General features: G+C 36.1%; 1 pseudogene; it reads right to left on the bottom strand.

The window, feature by feature from the left end:
* Positions 1-18,787, bottom strand: part of LOC141659945 (sucrose transport protein SUC2-like) — a 35,029-nt pseudogene extending 16,242 nt beyond the window's left edge.
* Between the last annotated feature and the right edge of the window lie 3,411 nt (positions 18,788-22,198).

Raw genomic sequence — 22,198 nt, 5'->3', positions numbered from 1 at the left:
AATCAATCCACAATCACAACCCAATAAAAATTCCATCCATAACTCACCATGACAGCCCCAAAAACTCCATATTATCAATTTATACTATTCTTAAACTTGAATTTAAACTACACTTAAGTTCATTAATCAACAATCCAAGAACTACCACTCCAAAAACTTCACAAAATCAACTAATCTCTACATTTACAACTAGCAAGCCTCTCATGAATTATAACAACAAAACTAAACCTAATTACTCAAATAAAGTTAGGGTTTGGAGGGGTTATACCTTCCTTGGAGAGTGGAGAATCAAGTGAATAACTTGGAATCACCCTTAAAGTCCTTATCCAAACTTAATCTAAACAAAACTTCAAGAACAAAAAATTTAGTTCTTGAAAAACACTATTCACCATCTTCTTCCATGATTTTTAGGAAGAGATTGTGAATGATTTAGGAGCTCAAACTTATATAATATCCATAACTATGCATAAGGAGTCTTAGATAATTACCTTGCAATTTAACAAAGCTTGGAACTAGGTTTTTGATTTTTCTTTCTTTGGAAAAGAAGAAAAGCCGAAAGCTTGATGAAGAATGGGGAGAAAATTTTGTGGTTTTGGTGAAAATGAATTGTTGGCTTGGTTGGTTGACATTTTGATTTGTTTTGTTACCTTTTTACCATGGTAATTTTTGTGTGGTTCTAATTCAACCAACAACACATGTGCTTGGTCATGCTTATGTCACCATGTGATGTCACCCTCCCTCCTTTGTCCTCTCCTCATTGGTTTGATGACATCATCCCCACTAATATCTTTGATTAGCTTTTAATTATTTGGCTAATGACCGCTGATCTGTTATACGGTTCGCTTAACTTTCGTTTTCGTTTATCGTTTGAGGGATCATACCCGGGATCTTATTACTTGGGTTCCCTTAACCTTACTCAATACATTATATTCCTTTTATGATCCTCTTTTACAATCCTTCAATTTAAATATTTTTTTATCCTGTTACCTTATACTCAATTCTTTCGATATCTGGTGGATTTTCGGGAAAAATCAAAGTGTTCGGATTTGGATTCTGACGATCTTTACATACACTTATATATCATATAGAGTACCAATAAAATCTCAGAATATCGATAAAAGAACCCCTACATAGTGTGGCATGAACAGTTTTCTTATTCAGCAATATCAGCAAAAACACTATTCATAAGGGTTACAAAAAGTTCAAAATTTTGGGGTTATTACAGTCTCCCCTCCTTAAAAGGATTCCGTCCCGGAATCAGATAGAAAATGAGTAGGGATACTTTCTTAGAATTGCACTTTCTAACTCTTACATAATTTTCCCACATTGTAGTTCTACCATCAAACTCTGACTAGTTTGATAACTCTTCTCCTAAGCATTTGTCCATTTTTGATCTATAACCCTTCCTGGTTGCTCCATGTAGGTTACGTCTGGTTGCATGTCTATGCGCTCATATGCCCCTATTTATCTGGCATCCAAATTACACTTCCTTAACATTGATACGTGAAACACGTTATGACTTGCTACATGTTCGGGGGTAGGGCTAGCTCGTATGCTAACTTCCCAATACGTCTTAATACCTCAAAGGGTCCAACAATTCGTAGGCTTAGCTTTCCTTTCTTTTTGAACCTCATCAATCATTTCCAAGGGATACCTTTAACATTACTAGGTCCCCTATTTCCTATTCTTTGTCCTTTTGTGTCAAATCAACATACTTTTTATGTTCATCCTGGGCTACTACCAGCCGTCCTCTGATTAGATCTATCATACCCTTGGTCCTTTGGACCACTGCTGGTCCGAGCATCTTGCGCTCTACAACATCATCCTAACATAAGGGAGATCGACATTGTCTTCCCTTAAAGATCTCATAAGACGACATCTCGATACCTGACATACGATCTATTATCGTGAGAAAACTCAATCCGCGTTAAGTGATCATTCCAAATTCTTTCAAGTCTGTTGCACAGACTCTCATTATAGCTTTTAGCATTAGAGCTTTTGCTTCTCAATACCCATTCTTTTCCAGTTCGTAATCGCTACTACCTTCCGTTCCTAATATTATACTGGTTATACTTTTGCTCGTTAGCGTTCTATAACCTTTTAATAACCACGTCAACCTTAGTATCACTAACGCGTTAGAATCGGAATACCACCGTACTGATACTACTTCCTTTAGCTGCTTCCATCTTCGAAAGCTTGATCCATCATATAGAAGTAAAGGAATTTGTTGAGAGATCACTATGATCATGAACACTTGTTCTATTGCATAGTTAGTACAGAAGGTGGCCAGCCTTTAGTACTTGACAAGCAATTAAACAATAGATGGCATCCTACTAGGCTTCTATCACACAGATAGATAGTCATTCGGTAATACCTCCCCTTCTGGAAGGGTTGTTCTTCTCAGCTTATATGAAATGAAAAGGAGAGAAAAGAACGAATTGAAGAGAATTGTATATATATAAAATATACTGCCACAAAATATCTAGGTTGGAATCTACCTCTGAACTATAGAGGTTTAACATAGGAGAACAAAACATATATGTATATAAATCCATATCAGGTATTCGTTATTCCGTCCATCATTCTATGGACCCATGCTCTTCCTCGAGCTTATACACAATCACCTTTGAAACTCCCTCAATATCGAAACTCGAATCTGGGACCTCATTCTAGACATCATCGTTACTAGAATTTTATGCTTGCGCTGCAACCTTCCTCGTATAGTAATACGACTCTCTATTAATAGAAGGAATAAATATTCAATAGGTAAATAATCGACCTAGTTTTTCTATCAAAGATAACTTATACGTCAACACGACCCGATTAGTGGTACTCAATCTCAACGTCCATTCCAATACAACTCTCACGGTTGTAATCGACTCATTACTCGCAGAATCATTGATGCATTACTATGGTCCACCACTGACCTACTGTCGTTATTCACTTTCCATGAAATCTTAATATCTAACCATACCGAGTCCATACATGTCGTATAGAATTCTTCTAAGGAGTTAACATAATCATCATTCAAAATTCATGAAGAACACTCCAAATTCTGACGTACTTTCATGACATGAAGCAGATAAAATTGCAGAAGAGTTTCAATCAAAGCAACGATAGCAGGTTAATACCATTCTTAATCATATGCCTTAAATAGAAGACTTAACTCAAAGGTTCGTCTAGTCCTTTTTGAAACATGGTCCTGGCTTATCTCAAGATAGTACCTTCTGAGATAGATAGCCCGCTCATGGAGATTACACGAATTAAACCTTTACCAACTACTATTACGGTTGGATATTGCACAGTCATCATAAGGAATGTCAATCTTCCAAACCATAATACAACCTTCACAGCTTTAACCATCATCACTGTATTCCTTTGGCACAAGCGCCTATAATTATCCTCTTACCTTTAAGGTGTCGGCCACCTCTTTGGCCTTTCCTAATAGTAAAATTTCCTTACAGTCAATGTCATTTTAACCACCTCCAAATAAATTTTCTACCTCATTTCAATCACTGCTTATGTGAAGATGTTTTCCTTAAAATCTGATGAGTAAAAAAAATATCACCATTTTTCCATAAGTTATTGCCTCAGTCATTAGAGGTTAATCACTGTCACGACTGAATCTCAATCATACTTAGAACATCTTTTATCTTAGGTCCTAATTGCCCTGAACAATTTCGACGTTTACTGGTTCGATCCATACTTTCTCGTGGTTTAACACGTGCCCCACTTGGCATCATTATAATTACATCATATTTCCTTTATCAACATTTCTATTCTTGAGAATTTTGAATATTACCTTTCTCCTTGTAAAACCTCTAAGGTTATCCTTGAATCGTTCCTCCTGTATTCCCTAGATATAGGGCATATCAAAATACCATATACTAATACTAGAACCATTGTCTATGTACTTCTGAAAAAATTTCTCTCTTGATCTTTAAAGGTTGTTATTACCTTAATCCTTTCCAATTCATATTGTCAAAACTCATACTATCCCTATTAAGGGTGAAATGCCAACCTTTATGCATTCCCCTAGGATTCATTTTAAGTTACCAATGTTCTATCCTTAATCCCACCTTTAAAAAGGTACATGCATCCTTCCATGGATAATCAAGTCAGATATCCCTGATAAGGGTATCTTATTCAATCATTCCCACCTCGATAGTATATGCCTAATTTCACAATAACATCTGTATTCAAAATGAGGTCAATCAATATGGCCTCCAAAAGATAACAACGGTTATCCGCTTTTCTTGCCTTATTTGGTAATGATAACAAGGATGTTCTGGAAGATATTGGTCATGTTCAATGTGAACTTCTTCTTAATAATTCCTTATTTACTTTTGTTGTTTATCTCAACAGTCACCTCAATGCTGGGATATCTTTCATACCTGGCGTCTCCCTTTCTGGGTATCAAGCCACCGGTCTTACACTTCACATTCTTGAAGGTCACTTCCTTCATCCAATTTTCCTAATTTCTTACTTCCTTGTCTCCTCAGTCTATCCGCGTCTCATTATTTATCCTTCGAACTATCTCAAGGTTTCCTCGAATCCTCCCAACTTACAGGGGATAAAATATATGTATCTCTTATGCCTTCAACCATCAATTTAACTCATGGTGAATCACCCCCATCCTGACGATTACATACTTTTCTATTTCTATTGCTACGAGTCTTTAGGGTTTCCTCATACCCAACTCCCTTATCATTCCTCAAACTCTATTGCCTTTATATTCCTTTTCACTTCAATTCCTTTTTATTTTCCTTTCTCTTATCATTATTTCATGAACCAACACAACATAAGCATTGATTTCAAACATCCCGTCATTCTGGATTCATGTCCTCAGAAGGAATCTTGACAACTTTTACAATCTTAGATTCATAATTCATCATATTCGTCCGCTTTTGTTCTAGCTCCAAAGCTATCTCCTTATCCTTGGGAATGACTTTCCCGAAAACAATTGACTGAACTTTAATCAGTTTATCATAACCTCTAGCTCCGTGCCTTTCTTGGCCTTTCACCAGCGGGTGGCCTCTCTCTTGGGAGGGTAAGCGACAAAATAGTTTTTGCGTTTCATCAATCATTTAGAATATAAAATCATTTCTCTATTTCCTTTAGCCAGGCTCTTGCCTCGGCTAGGTCAGCTTGTTCCTTGGAACTCTGAGAGCTTAGCGACTTAAAGGTCCTGAAAAAAATTTCTCACCGCATTGTTTCCTCAAGGTGGTGGTTGGAAATAAAAGTATAAGTTATGTTTAGATAGGTCCATGAATTTCCCAATAAGAGTACCATCCTGGTTCTTCCTATCTTGCTCGACTTCTGTTTTCTCAGTCTAAATATTTCTTCCTACTCCCCATAATTGGGGTCATCTTTTAATTTAAAATCCTCATTTTCCACTTCATTATATTCTGGGTTCCTTATACCTTAATTATGACCTCCCTGATTATCATATTCAAGGTTTGCCCCTAATCTTATTCCTCATGGGGCATAATCCTTGGGAAAAAAAAATTGAGAACCTCTGGATATTTGTCTTACTTACTTTGCTTAAATCTTTCCCTCGTATTGTCCTTGCATGATTGCAAATTATGAATTCTCGAGTTCTATAAACTTCATGACACTATTAAGTGCTGATAGTGCAACTAACAATATGAACTTATCACAAACAAACTGATCTGAACTGAAATTAACGAATATATACATAACCATTTGTTCGAGGGTACAACAACTGAACACATTAAAGAGAATTACATCATTTGATCTGATCGCTTCTATCCTAAAAGTACTACCATAGATAATCATCTAGTCATTAAAACTAATCATTCATAACTTAGGTTAATCCTCCAAAAGCGGTGCTACATGAAACCCTTGTCTGATCGCTCTAGCTCTACACACTACCATGGATCAAGAAATGCGGGCACGCACGACATCCCTAACCTGCTCCATCACAGAGGTGATGAGGTCTAAGATAGTTGCAAGTAGAGCTGGATCAATCTGACCCTCAAGATGGCCTCTAGCTGTAACACGGGTGGTAGCCTCAATCCTTTCCATGCTATGAGCTAATCCTGCCGGAAGTACCCCGCCCTCAATCCTTGGTGCAGTAAGTCGATCCAACAGATCACTCCTAACATTACGGGCCTCAGACAGGCCACCCAAAGTCATGTAATAATCGGCGATAAGAGAAGCCTGAGTGGTTGCATCTAGCAGTCCATGGGGTGCAGGTGGTGCAGGCCCAGGGGATCCAAATGGATAACCAAGCACGGTATCAGGTGACAATGGTGCAGGAGATAAAGGTGGCATTTCCTCAGTAGGTGCTGGGCTCTGTACAGGGGAGGGAACAGGAATTGGTGGAACCTCATGAATGTCTTCAGGAACCTCAGGAAGAGGGTCTGATACTGGTATAATTGGTGTCGTGGAAGGCCCCACTCCTTCTTCCCTCATTAACCTTTGTGCCCTTGGTAACTCTTCATCCTCTAGTGCCACCCTCGCGGCCATTCTTGCTCTGGTAGTCGCCCTGACTACGGTCATCAATTCCTCAGCGGTCCTCTCTTCATTCTCGTCAGGATCCTCCACGAGATCCTCCTCGGCAACAATCCCTTCTGGGATAACATCCCCAACCGCAACATTCTCAATATGAATCTCATTCGGTCCCTCGTTAGGGTACTCTATCAGATTCACAATTTGATCTCCAACATGTAATAAAACATCCTCATGCTAATGCTCCTGAACCTCAGGGTTCGGTGCCCTGCTGCCCTATACGAGAACGAACTATGTTACTATCATAATATTTATAAGGGTTCCCGTAAGGGTTTTAACTGTCAGTACTACGTTAAGTAGTCCGACCATGAACGTGGCAAGAGTTCTTATTATCTGAGTGAACTTATTATCTTAACGTCACATCATCTCTAAGGTTTATAACGCTTGGCTCTGATACCACTTCTGTAATACCCCCAAATCCGGGGTCGGGGATCCGGGTTGTCACAAGTTCCATTTCCCTTAATAACACCCAATCTTAATAAACAATCAACTACTCTGTACTGTGACCCCACAATAAACACACACACCACAAGTTATAGTCTCAGAGATGAATATCCAAAATTAACACGAGTCATTTTATTCCACAATTATAAACCATTTCACCTCAAAAGGGGTTTCTAAATAATTTACATATTCCTTTCCATTATTACAATTCATATTATACATAAGTCTGGTTCATTAATAGTTGAAAACCTTGCCTATTGGTAGCTCCTACCTCAGCTACGGCGGCATCAATGCTTCCAAAAAACTGCGGAACATTTTCTAACCGCTTGCGAATTGGAAGCTTGGTCTTGTTCATCTTTTCTATCTGTTATTGTGTGATGAAAAAAGAAAGCAAGGGTAAGCAACAAGCCCACCAAAATAATGTGTATAATGATTAACAATATATGAGCATTCTCATAGTACTCATGAAAATCTTGGTCAAGAAGAAATGAACCAAGCTGATATCTTAACGCGACCAAGTCACAAAATATTCAGTATATATATACATATACTTTTCACAATCTTTGAAATCCTCTGACATGTATAATATACACAGAGTTCCAGTTTATAACTGTATAAAAAAATATCGTTGCAAGGTGGTCTCATATATCTAACCTTGTCTCAACGTTTTTCTGAAAATCTTTGACATGCACAAGATAATCATTTACTAGATATAAGTTTAAAGATGAAGTTACAAGTTACTTCAATATACTTATATCTTTTCCGAATACTACTTGAACTACCACCGTTCAATGTATAAATAGTTCATCCCATAGATTAAGCTACCAGACAAAACTTGTATAGAATCAATCTTTAAAATATCATCAAAATAAAATAAAGTTACGAGATACTTTATTTGATGCAAACATCATTTTGAAAACTTGACCCTGCCAACACTCAACAATCGCCCAACTGTAGCCTTTCTATTGAAGTGCTCTGGGTAGTGTTGCAGAAATATCCAATTGGATGAAGAACTCATTACGGGAGTTTACCGCGCCAGGAAGACCACTTACGATGATCAGTCGTAGTAGTGCAACCCCACCATTTTCTACATATAGAGGAGAACATGTCGGATTTACTTGTCAACCGAACACTGGACTCCTAAGGAATGTACCGTCTTGCGGAACTTCCAGGCCATTTGGGCCAATATAATAAGGCTGGGCCGGCGCCACTCGACCACTTACGCCACTCCTAGTTCAGATGAAATCCATGACTCTGAAACGTAAAGCTCGTCCCCCCTTTCCCCAAGTAGAAACTTGTTGATCCGACTCCACCAAGAAGACGTATCTAGTTGGAAAGGAGAACTCACCGATATTTCCCAGGCGATGCCTGTTAATGGATTAACTTGTTCCAAGAATTTTACTTCCCGAGTGTTGGGTAAGTAATCAAAAATTCTTTTATCAAAATAGCAACCTTGTTGCGAATATACAATACACCACAGAGCCGGATCCCTCAGGTTTTGAGCGAGTATTTAAATCCCCTTCGAAAGGAGGATCTTAAATATAAAAATGAGTTTTGGGATCCGCTCTAACTTTTAAAATCATTTTGAAGACTCGCAAAACATTTTTAAGAATGTTCAGAGTGATGCTGATTTAATAAAATAAATCAGTCCCAATATATTAGAAAATATCTGAATATTATTATTTAAATAATATTCCCATAAAGAATAATCTTTATAAAAATAATTGATGTAGAAGTGTAAAACTTATATTTGAAATGAATATTAAATAACCAAAGATATACTTATACGAAAGTAATATCTTTATTTGAATAATCAAAAGTAAGTTTGATCATCGACACATTATTCCTTAATAAAATAAATAATAATAATTAGTAGTTAATCGGAGTCATAAGTCCTCGAATGAATATTCAAATAATAATATTCATTAATTAAAATAAACGGAGTCATAAGCCCTCGAATGAATATTCAAAATAATATTCAATAATAAAATAACGGGGTCATAAGCCCTCGAATGAATATTCAAAATAATATTCATTAATAAAATAACGGGGTCATAAGCCCTTGAATGAATATTCAAGATAATATTCATTAATAAAATAAGGTTGTCGAATAAACCTTATTTGATTCATAGTTTTAAAAATAATTCATATATATATAAATATATATATTGTAATAACCCCAATTTTTGGAATTTTTGAAACCCTTATGAATAGTGATTTTGCAGACTATGCTGAATATGAAACTCTTCATGTCACACTATGTAGGGGTTCTGTTATGGATATTCTGAGATTTTATTAGTACTCTATATGGTATATAAGTGTATGTAAAGATCGTCAGAATCCAATTCCGAACACTTTGATTTTTCCCGGAAATCCACTAGATACGAAAAGAATTGAGTATAAGGTAACAAGATAAGAAGGATTTAAATTAAAGGATTATAAGAGAGGATCATAAAAGGAATATAATATATTGAGAAAGGTTAAGGGAACCTAAGTAATAAGATCCCGGGTATGATCCCTCAAACGATAAACGAAAACGAAAGTTAAGCGAACCGTATAACAGATCAGCGGTCATTAGGCACACAATTAGGAAGTTAATCAAAGGGATTAGAGAGGATGATGTCACCCAACCAATGAGAAGAGGACAAAGAGGAAAAGATGACATCATAGCATGACATAAGCATGACATGGGAAGGAAGGAGATGTGGTTAAATTAGAACCACACAAAGTTCAAGGCTAAAAAGGTAATTAACTAAAACAAAAACAAAACCAAATCAACCAAGCCAAACAAATCATTTTCATCAAAACACAAAATCATTTCTCTCATTCAACAAAAGCTTGCTCTCGGCTTTTTCATTTTCAAGAAGCAAGAAATTTCAAAACTCAAGATCAAGGCTTCCTAAATTGGTAAGATAATTCCCTAATCATCCTTATGCATAGTTATGGCTATATCATGAGTTTAAGCACCCCATTCATTCTGAATCTTCTTCAATAAATCAATGAAGAAGACAATGAATAGTGATTTCAAAGTTTTTAACTTGAATTTTTCTTGTTTTCCTTTAAGATCCAAGCATCCCTAAGACTTCTCAAGGCTTCTTAAGGCTTCCTAGCTACTCCCACCACTTCAAGGAAGGTATATCATCTTCAAACCCTAGATTCCTTTGTATAATAAGATGATTTTGATTATTATGGTGATATAGTAGCTTAATGCTTGTGGTTTAGAGTTTGGGTTGGAGTGGTAGTGAAATGGAATGGTGAATCTTGTTATTTTGGTTAAAAGAACTTAAGTATAGTTAAATTCAAGCTTAGGCATAAGTATAAATGTTAATATTGAATCTATTGGGGCTGTTATGATGTGATAAGGATGGACTTTGGTTGTATGAATGGGTTGAGGTTGAATTGTGATGGTTTTTGAATGGTTTAAATTTGGGAAATCGCGTAAACATAGCCGTCGTAATGTCCGATTTACTTTAGACTGCTTTTGTTCATAACATTTGGACCCGAGAACTCCCTGCTAGATTATGACCATTGCCATGTTTAGATAGTTCATGTTACGAGCTTCGTTTTGATATGTAGTTCGTTTAATTCCGATATACGGTTTAGGAGAAACGACCGTTTTAAGTAACGGCATTTCGCGAACGAAACTTTTCCCCTCGCCTTACTTTGAAACATAGGTTAAAGACCAAAAATGGTTAATTAGTGTATGAAACAATTGTGGTAAGTGTGTTAGGCAGTTGGTAAGACACCCGTGAAAGAATCGCCTTAAAACTCGTGATGGTTAATTTATTAAAAATGGTGGAGCCGAGGGTACTCGAGAGACTTAAAAGAATCAGTGAGCGCAAAACGAGCGTTAGAGTCTAAGTTGGTTAAAGTATAGATTTACAAGTGACTTTGGTTTAATTCCAACTTACTTGTTGTTTATAGGTTACCAGACTCGTCCCGAGCCATTTGGAACCCCCAGTCGCTCAGGCAAGTTTTCTACCCGTTATACTGTTGTTGTGATGTATATATGTATATGCATTATCTTGCGATAGATGCATGTTGGTTAATTAGCAAATGTTGCGATATATTGAAGCATGCTGATATGGTATATATATGCATGCCTGTTTCGTAATCTGGTTATCTATCTATTGATTTCAATGCTTATAGTTGCATAATATCTATGCTAGAGATAAGCGGTAATTTGCATATACCTTTAGTATAGGGGACCCAAAGGTGAATTTTTTTTCCTAAAACCGGGAGTCGATGCTCCCGAGTATAATATATGTAACACCCCCAAATCTGGGGTCGGGGATCCGGGTTGTCACGAGTTCCATTTCCCTTAATAACACCCAATCTTAATAAATAATCAACTACTCTGTACTGTGACCCCACAATAAACACACACACCACAAGTTATAGTCTCAGAGATGAATATCCAAAAATAATCACAAGTCGTTTTATTCCACAATTATATGTCAATACACCTTAAAAAGGTTTCTGAATAAATTTACATTTCTTTGCCATTATTACAATTCAAAATTATACATCAGTCTGGTACATCATAAGTTGATAACCTAGCCTATTGGTAGTTCCTACCTCAGCTACAGCGACATCAACGCCTATAGGAAACTGCGGAACGTTTCCTAATTGCTTGCGAATCGGGAGCTTGGTCCTGTTCATCTTTTCTATCTGTTGTTGTGTGATAAAAGAAGAAAGCAAGGGTGAGCAGCAAGCTCACCGAAATAATATGTATAATATTCAACAATATCTGAGCATTCTCATAGTACTCATTAAAGTCTTGGTCAAAAAGAAATGAACCAAGTTGGATAACTTAACGCGACCAAGTCGAAAAATATTCAGTATATATGTATATATACTTTTCAAAATCTTTGAATCCTCTCCCATGCATAATATACATAGAGTTCCAGTTTATAACTGTATAAAAATATCGTTGCAAGGTGATCTCATATATCTAACCTTGTATCAATGTTTATCTGAAAATCTTTGTCAGGCATAAGATAATCATTAACTAGATATAAGTTTAAAAGATGAAGTTATAAGATACTCCAATAGACTTATATCTTTTCCAAATACTACTTGAACTACCACCGTTCAAGTTATAATCAGTTTCAAAAGTTCATCACATAGATGAGACCACAAGATAAGACTTGAATAGATTCAATCTTTGAATTATCATTTGAAAGAATGAAGTTACGAGATACTTCATTAAGTCCCGATATATATATATATATATATATATATATATATATATATATATCCATATATATATATATATCTCATACTTTTCCTGAAAACCTCTGTCATGTAAAGTATGAACAGAGTTGCAATATCCAATAAATTTGGAAAGGAAAGAATTTTGGAATAAACCCGATATCTTGCTGATCAGGCAAAGATACCAATAAGTAACCTTATTTTATTATTGAATATGATTTGAATATTCATTCGAGGGCTTATGACTCAGTCTATATTATTCAATGAATATTATTTGAATATTCATTTGAGGATGTATGACTCCGTTTATTTTATTTAATGAATATTATTTATAATATTCATTCGAGGTATTATGACTCCGCTTATTATTTAATAATATTCTTTATTTTATTAAAGAATAATGTTTCGATAATCAAACTTATTTTCGATTATTCAAATAAAGATAGTACTTTCATATAAGTATATCTTTGGTTATTTAATATCCATTTCAAGTATAAGTTTTAAAACTTCTACTTCGATTATTTTATAAGGATTATCTTTATGAGAATATTATTTAAATAATAATATTCAGATATTTTCTAATATATCGGGACTGATTTATTTTAATAAATCAGTAGTACTCCAAACATTCTTAAAAATGTTTTCGAGTCTTCAAAATGATTTTTAAAGTTAAAGTGGACCCCAAAACTCATTTTTTTTATATTTAAGATCTTCCTTTCAAAGGGGATTTAAATACTCGCTCAAAACCTGGGGGATCCAGCTCTGTGGTGCATTTTACATTCGCAACGTGGTTGCTGTTTTGAGAAAACAAATGAATTGATTACTTACCTAACGTTCGGGAAGTAAGCCCATCTAATTGAGTCGGCATAAGCGACAGGCTGGGGTACGGTCTATCAAAGTGTAAGTGGCTGGGTGGCAGTCCATCAACGTGTAAGAGGCCGGGTGGCGGTCCAGCACAAGGTCCTATTGAGGCCAGGGTGATGACCGGTGGGGGATTCATCCATCTACTAGTAGAAAAGGTTACTTATTGGTATCTTTGCCTGATCAGCAAGATATCGGGTTTATTCCAAAATTCTTTCCTTTCCAAATTTATTGGATATTGCAACTCTGTTCATACTTTACATGACAGAGGTTTTCAGGAAAAGTATGAGATATATATATATGGATATATATATATATATATCGGGACTTAATGAAGTATCTCGTAACTTCATTCTTTCAAATGATAATTCAAAGATTGAATCTATTCAAGTCTTATCTTGTGGTCTCATCTATGTGATGAACTTTTGAAACTGATTATAACTTGAACGGTGGTAGTTCAAGTAGTATTTGGAAAAGATATAAGTATATTGGAGTATCTTATAACTTCATCTTTTAAACTTATATCTAGTTAATGATTATCTTATGCCTGACAAAGATTTTCAGATAAACATTGATACAAGGTTAGATATATGAGATCACCTTGCAACGATATTTTTATACAGTTATAAACTGGAATTCTATGTATATTATGCATGGGAGAGGATTCAAAGATTTTGAAAAGTATATATACATATATACTGAATATTTTGCGACTTGGTCGCGTTAAGTTATCCAACTTGGTTCATTTCTTTTTGACCAAGACTTTAATGAGTACTATGAGAATGCTCAGATATTGTTGAATATTATACATATTATTTCGGTGAGCTTGTTGCTCACCCTTGCTTTCTTCTTTTATCACACAACAACAGATAGAAAAGATGAACAGGACCAAGCTCTCGATTCGCAAGCAATTAGGAAACGTTCCGCAGTTTCCTATAGGCGTTGATGTCGCTGTAGCTGAGGTAGGAACTACCAATAGGCTAGGTTTTCAACTTATGATGTACCAGACTGATGTATAATTTTGAATTGTAATAATGGCAAAGAAATGTAAATTTATTCAGAAACCTTTTTAAGGTGTATTGACATATAATTGTGGAATAAAACGACTTGTGATTATTTTTGGATATTCATCTCTGAGACTATAACTTGTGGTGTGTGTGTTTATTGTGGGGTCACAGTACAGAGTAGTTGATTATTTATTAAGATTGGGTGTTATTAAGGGAAATGGAACTCGTGACAACCCGGATCCCCGACCCCGGATTTGGGGGTGTTACATATATTATACTCGGGAGCATCGACTCCCGGTTTTAGGAAAAAAAATTCACCTTTGGGTCCCCTATACTAAGGGTATATGCAAATTACCGCTTATCTCTAGCATAGGTATTATGCAACTATAAGCATTGAAATCAACAGATAGATAACCAGATTACGAAACAGACATGCATATATATACCATCTCAGCATGCTTCAATATATCGCAAAATTTGCTAATTAACCAACATGCATCTATCACAAGATAATGCATATACATATATACATCACCACAACAGTATAACAGGTAGAAAACTTGCCTGAGCGACTGGGATTTATAAATGGCTTGGGACGAGTCTGGTAACCTATAAACAACATATAAGTTGGAATTAAACCAAAGTCACTTATAAATCTATACTTTAACCAATTTAGACTCTAACGCTCGCTTTGCGCTTACTGATTCTCTTAAGTCGCTCGAGTACACTCGGCTCCACCATTTTTAATAAATTAACCATTAGGGGTTTTAAGGCGATTCTTTCGCGAGTTCCTTACCAACTTCCTAATACACTTTACATAAATGTTTCATACTCCAATTAGTCCTTTAAGGTCTTTAACCTATGTTTCAAAGTAAGGCAAGGGGTAATGGTTCGTTCGCGAAATGTCGTTACTTAAAACGGTCGTTTCTCCTAAACCGTACATCGGAATCAAACGAACTACATATAAAAACGAAGCTCGTAACATGAACTATCTAATCATGGCAATGGTCAAAACCTAGCAGTGAGTTCACGAGTCCTAATGTTAAGAACAAAAACAGCCTAAAGTAAATCGGACATTACGACGGCTATGTTTACGCGATTACCCAAATTTAAACCACTCCAAATCAACCCACAATCAATACACAATCACAACCCAATCAAAATTCCATCCATAACTCACCATGACAGCCCCAAAACCTCCATATTATCAATTTATACTATTCTTAAACTTGAATTTAAACTACACTTAAGTTCATTAATCAACAATCCAAGAACTACCACTCCAAAAACTTCACAAAATCAACTAATCTCTACAATTACAACTAGCAAGCCTCTCATGAATTATAACAACAAAACTAAACCTAATTACTCAAATAAAGTTAGGGTTTGGAGGGGTTATACCTTCCTTGGAGAGTGGAGAATCAAGTGAATAACTTGGAATCACCCTTAAAGTCCTTATCCAAACTTAATCTAAATAAAACTTCAAGAACAAAAAATTTAGTTCTTGAAAAACACTATTCACCATCTTCTTCCATGATTTTTAGGAAGAGATTGTGAATGATTTAGGAGCTCAAACTTATAGGATATCCATAACTATGCATAAGGAGTCTTAGATAATTACCTTGCAATTTAACAAAGCTTGGAACTAGGTTTTTGATTTTTCTTTCTTTGGAAAAGAAGAAAAGCTGAGAGCTTGATGAAGAATGGGGAGAAAAGTTTGTGTTTTTGGTGAAAATGAATTGTTGGCTTGGTTGGTTGACATTTTGATTTGTTTTGTTACCTTTTTACCATGGTAATTTTTGTGTGGTTCTAATTCAACCAACAACACACTTGCTTGGTCATGCTTATGTCACCATGTGATATCACCCTCCCTCCTTTGTCCTCTTCTCATTGGTTTGATGACATCATCCCCACTAATCTCTTTGATTAGCTTTTAATTATTTGGCTAATGACCACTGATCTGTTATACGGTTCGCTTAACTTTCATTTTCGTTTATCGTTTGAGGGATCATACCCGGGATCTTATTACTTGGGTTCCCTTAACCTTTCTCAATACATTATATTCCTTTTATGATCCTCTCGTACAATCCTTGAATTTAAATCCTTTTTATCCTGTTACCTTATACTCAATTCTTTCGATATCTGGTGGATTTTCCGGAAAATCAAAGTGTTCGGATTTGGATTCTGACGATCTTTACATACACTTATATATCATATAGAGTACCAATAAAATATCAGAATATCCATAAAAAAAACCCCTACATAGTGTGGCATGAACAGTTTTCTTATTCAGCAATATCAGCAAAAACACTATTCATAAGGGTTACAAAAAGTTCAAAATTTTGGGGTTATTACAGTACACATAGCCACATATACTCACATATCATATTTTAATATCAAATAATATCACACACACCATAATGCAACACTAGGCTTGGATGATCTCGATCCCCAACTAAGTCACTTGATTGCTAAACTAGACAAAGTCTCCAAATTTTGGCCTCCTAACTCGATGTGCCTTTACTAAACTATCCAAAACCTATTGACCCTCACTTGGGCCTTTTACTCTACTGGCTTTATACTATCTTGCAACCATAGTGGTCAACCTAGGTCTCACTCATAAGTGCTCTAAAACTATGTGATAAGTGAAAGTGCTCGCTAAGGAAAATTTCAGAATGACATCTATGGTTTCTTGAGTGCATTAGACACTCTTGAACTACAAGTTTACCTCCAAAACTTCTACACTAGACTCTTCTGACCTTAAGACATCTCCCAAACTCGATGTGGATCAAGGGCCTAGCTTGGGCCTCCTTGGGCCTAAGCTTAAAGTCCATAGTTCCCCTGTTTTTCTGGGCAGAAAACGCCCTGACTTGAACTAACTTGTGACACATGGTTCTAACTCAAATATTATGAACTATGGCTGGAAAAACTCCTCTGACACTCCCTCTAACTAAGGCACAAGAAGGCCTAATGAGGGTCTACCCATGACATGGTCTAAACTTCCTATTTCTAAGTTGCAACAAAACTGTCCCCTGCTGGACAGATTTTGTGATTCCACTCGTGCACCTAACCAAACGACTTATAAACCTCCAACAAACACCTAAAACATTTTATATACTCCTAGTTCTAGCTTCTGGTGGCTTGGGCCTCAAAGTGCACAACAAATGCTCATTCAAAACTTCCTCATAAACTAGTGCATCAAATCTGGAAAAATGCAAACACTAACTAATCTCCTTCCACCTTGACTCCCGCTTAAAAACCAAGCATCCAACCCTTACCAAAGCAAACCTAGTGCATTAATGTCCTAAAATAGTGCCTCAACAGGAGGGGAGATCATCCATGCCCAACAACAACAACATGCAACTAAAAATATAACATGCAACTCATGGAAACACTTAACAAAATTTCGGCTAAAGCATAAAGTTTAAATGCTTGCAAATTCGACTTGTACCTATTACTCATCCTTAATATTCATGAAATATATCTTCTCTTAACTATTAATAAGAAATTTATCATGGAAACAATCTATTTTAAGCACATATATTTCGAATTTATAGATTTTTAGACATAACAACATGATTTCGAAAAGAGTAGCATGCAAAACATGGTTGATCATCATTTTAATATCTTAAAACTAGCATGCATGGCTAAACATGATTATATAATGAAATTTCAGTAGCATGCAAAGGATTTTAAAGCATGGTTTCTTCATAAAACACTTAGTTAGCACATATATAAAATGTATCTCATAGAGAGCTCTTGAATTCACAAGAATCAAGAGTTTCTCTTTGGAGATCACACAAGAACTACACATGTAACCATGAAACTTCCACTCCCAAGTCACAAAACTCTTGGGAAGTATATAAAATGAATGTAGGTAGAAGATTTACACTAGGAAAGATGAGAAATGGAATGAAAAATGGAAGGGAGTGGGGGAAGGGGGCTCCGGCCGATAGCAACAAGGGAGGGGAGGAGAGAAAAAATGAGGTGTGTTGGAGTGTGGAGTGAGTGAAAATGACTTCTCCCACTTGGTTTTTGGTTTTACGCTTTTGGGTTGACAAAATAATGAGTGGAAGTGAGAATGTACAAAAATGACCTCTAGCTAAAGTTAGGCCATTTTGCATGCAAGGTTAGTGTGGTAATTTGGTAATCAACAAATGAGTTAGTGGGGTTGGAAAGGTCTTATTTGCCCTTTGAGAGAATAGGAGGGTGATTTGCATGCAAGGGCTTCTATGTAATTTGCAAATTATAACAAATAAAATTTGTAAAGATTTATTTTTATAAAATAACATACAAGTTGAAAAATTATGAAATTTATTCCATAAAATAACTTGGATTTTTAGAAATTTTATAAAATCACTTTTGAAATTTGTGAACAAAATAACTTTTAAAAGAAAATTTCTCCAAGGTTTAGAATATTCCTTATAAATCAAAAGTAAGGAAAATAAATAAACTTTTGCTTTGAAAAATCATATACTACATAAAGCAAATTTAAAATGCAGAAATTTTCATTCACACAACGTACAACCATTAAGTATATTCACATTCAACTCTAATATTATACCAAGTCCAAAATTAATATTACAGAAAATGCCGGTCGTAACATATGCAGACGAGGTGTGGGGAATTCCGAGAAGCTGAACGTAGGGTGTGAGTAGAGAGAGTTGCAGAGCCCAGCCAAATTGAACACCAGCAGCAATGGCTGAAACAAGAACCAGCTTCCACATTGGCGCTAGTTCATCATATCTGGAGGAAGGTTTATCGATTTGTTCCATTTTGAAGTACCTCTGTGTACCTTTTATGTAGAGTGTGAGGGTGTTCTATAGAAAGTGAAAGGGGTCACTTGCCAAGAAGAATAGCAACCTTAAATCCTCCAGATCCAATAAAACCTGTCAAATTCAAACTATCATCAGCATTTTATGCAGTTGATACTTTTGGTTTTGTGAGGTTCTCCATTTTATTAGGGCAACCTTTTCTTTTTAGAACATTTTGTCCAGACAAAACTAGTGATGCTATCTAGAGTATGTGTAAATGCCCAAGTTTTGTTATAACCCTTAGATTACATAATTAAACCTGATTTCCTGTAGTGTTTGTTGCATAGGGCAATTAACATCTAGAGTATATACAAATTAAACCAGAAAAGAAAATTTGTTAGCTTCGAATATAAATCATTTGCGTCTGGTAGTTTTCAGGCTTCTTAACCTGTTATGTTGCTGATAATACAGATCTGAACACTGGCTTCCGAAACTGAAGGAGTGTTAAGGGTATAAGAGCTGGCCTTCTTGTACCTCTCTAAGAAACACAGTAGTAAACTCATACAAATATACTCAATAAGGCATTAGTTGGGAGGCTAGGAAGCATATTGAGGTAGTATATTCCTATTAAGGACCTCCTTCTGTCGGAATCACGAAGCGAGGTGTATCTGTAAATAAATTAACAGGCTGGAAATCCATAACAAGAAACGAATACATAACAATGCTCAAGAAAATTAAAAATAATTAAAATATTGAAAAATTACCCAATGTAGAACACTACTGAAAATGATTAAAAACATGAAAAATTACACAACTTATATTAACATGTTCAATGTATTATGCACAATAAGAACAATCACTCAACTAATTAATATTAAAAAATTAGGTTTTCAAATTGAAACCCCCAATTCTAAATTAGGGTTTAAAACTTACTTAATTCAATCTTTAACCTCCAACTCAGACTTGAACCCCAACTTGAACCCCGATTTAAACTTGAACTCCGAGTTAAACTTCGACTTATCTTTAAACAGACAGCACAGAGAGATATAAGAGCAGAGAGAGAGATAAGAGCCCACAGAGAGAGAGAGAGAAGACAACACAATGGAGAGACAACATTCCACATAGAGAGATAGCATATTGAGAGAGTGGTGGGTGTTCTTGGATGAGAGCACAGAAGAGTGAGAGACGAGAGAGGGGACTTTTTGTTTTAATATTACAATCTGTGTTTTATGTTTTATGGTTTTGATTTTGATTTTTAATTTTTTTTAACTAAAAAGAGGGGAACATTTGGTTGAAAAGAGGGGGGAATTTTTCTAAGGCAAAAAATAAGGGGGAAATCTTTAAGAGGGAATGAATTATTTGGTTAAGGGGGAAATGGGGAAGGCGCGCTGATTAAATTTTTTAAAATAGACTTTTAACATCAGTTGGGCTAAAATACCGATGTTTATAAACACAAAAGACATCGCTTGCTCAAAATCGATGTCAAGCGATGTCTAAAACACCTTTTACATCAGTGCAATAAGCAACCGATGTCTTTGAAGCGATGTATATTCTACTTTTTCTAGTAGTGTCAACTGGGAGAAATGTTATTTTATGGTGCAACAGGGCATCATTCTTGGGAAAAAGGTTTCTAGTAAGGGTCTCGAGGTGGATAAAGCCAAGGTGGGGGTCATTGAGAATCTTCCCCCACCAATTTCTATTAAGGGAGTCCACAGCTTTCTTGGTCATGCGGGTTTCTATCGGCGTTTCATCAAGGACTTCTCTAAAATCTCTAAACCTTCATGCAATCTTCTAGAGAAGGATGTCTCGTTCAAGTTTGATGACGAGTGCCTAGCTACTTTTGAGCGATTAAAGAAGAGGTTAATCACGAGACCGGTCATAACTGCCCCTAATTGGGATGAACCTTTTGAAATGATGTGTGATGCAAGTGACTATGCAGTTGGAGCAGTTCTTGGGAAGAGAAAGAACAACATATTTCATGTGGTCTACTATGCTAGTAAGACCCTCAATAGTGCTCAACTGAACTACACTGCTACTGAGAAAGAGCTATTGGCTATTGTCTATGGTTTTGAAAAGTTCCGATCTTATTTGCTTGGGACGAAGAAGACAGTCTCACTAATCACGCTATGATTCTCTATCTCATCTCGAAGAAGGACTCGAAGCCTAGACTGATTCGATGGGTTCTTTTACTTCAGGAGTTTGAGTTGGAGATCAAGGACATAAAGGGTACTGAGAATCAAGTCGCTGATCATCTCTCTCGTTTAGAAGATCCAAGTGCAACTTCACAGGATAAGACATTGATTAATGAGTCTTTTCCCGATGAGCAGTTATTTGGGGTGCAAGAGGAAGAACCGTGGTTTGCAGACAGTGTGAACTACCTTGTGAATAACATTATGCCCCAAGATTTGACTTCTGCTCAAAGGAAGAAGTTTCTTCATGAGCTGAAGTGGTACATGTGGGATGAGCCATTTTTTATTTAAAAAAGGAGCTGACCAAATCATCAGGAGATGTATTCCGTATAGCAAAACGGGGGAGATCTTGATAGATTTCCATTTGACTGCTTATGAAGGACACTATAGTGGAGAAAAGACAGCAGCTTGTATCCTTGAAACAGGATTCTTCTAGCCTACATTGTTTAAAGATGTGCATCAGTTTGTTTTGAAGTGTGATCGATGCCAGCGTATTGGTAATATGTCCAAGAAGGTTGAGATGCCTCTTAATTTGATTCTCGAGGTTGAGGTCTTCGATGTTTGGGGAATTGAATTCATGGGGCCATTTGTCTCATCATGCAATAATTAGTATATCTTGTTGGCATTTGATTATCTCTCAAAATGGGTTGAAGTCAAGGCTTTGCCGACAAATGATGCGAGGGTAGTGCTTAATTTTCTTCATAAGCAGATATTCATAAAATTTGGAACTCCAAGAGTCATACTCAGTGACGAGGGATCGCATTTCTGCAATCGCAAATTCACTGCTATGATACAGAGACATAATGTGAATCATCGCATAGCTACAGCCTACCATCCTCAGACTAATGGTCAAGCTGAGGTATCTAACAGAGAGATCAAGCGTATTCTAGAGAAAGTTGTGTGTCCATCAAGGAAGGATTGGTCTTTGAAGCTGGATGAAACTATTTGGGCGTATAGAACAACATACAAGACTCCGCTAGGCATGTCACTGTTTCAGTTGGTTTATGGAAAGGGTGTCATTTTCCTGTGGAGCTCGAGCATAAAGCATATTGGGATTTGAAGAAGTTGAACCTTGATATGGATGCAGCTGGTAAGAAGCGGATGCTTCAATTGAATGAACTCGACGAGTTTCGGCTTAAAGCATATGAGAATAACAAAATGTATAAGGAGAAAGTCAAGAGGTGGCACGATAGGG

Source organism: Apium graveolens, chromosome 5 (assembly GCF_009905375.1).
Source record: "Apium graveolens cultivar Ventura chromosome 5, ASM990537v1, whole genome shotgun sequence".
Classification (NCBI taxonomy): Eukaryota; Viridiplantae; Streptophyta; class Magnoliopsida; order Apiales; family Apiaceae; genus Apium; species Apium graveolens.
Note: the sequence above shows the minus strand (reverse complement) of the source record. Positions and strands in the feature narration are given on the sequence as shown.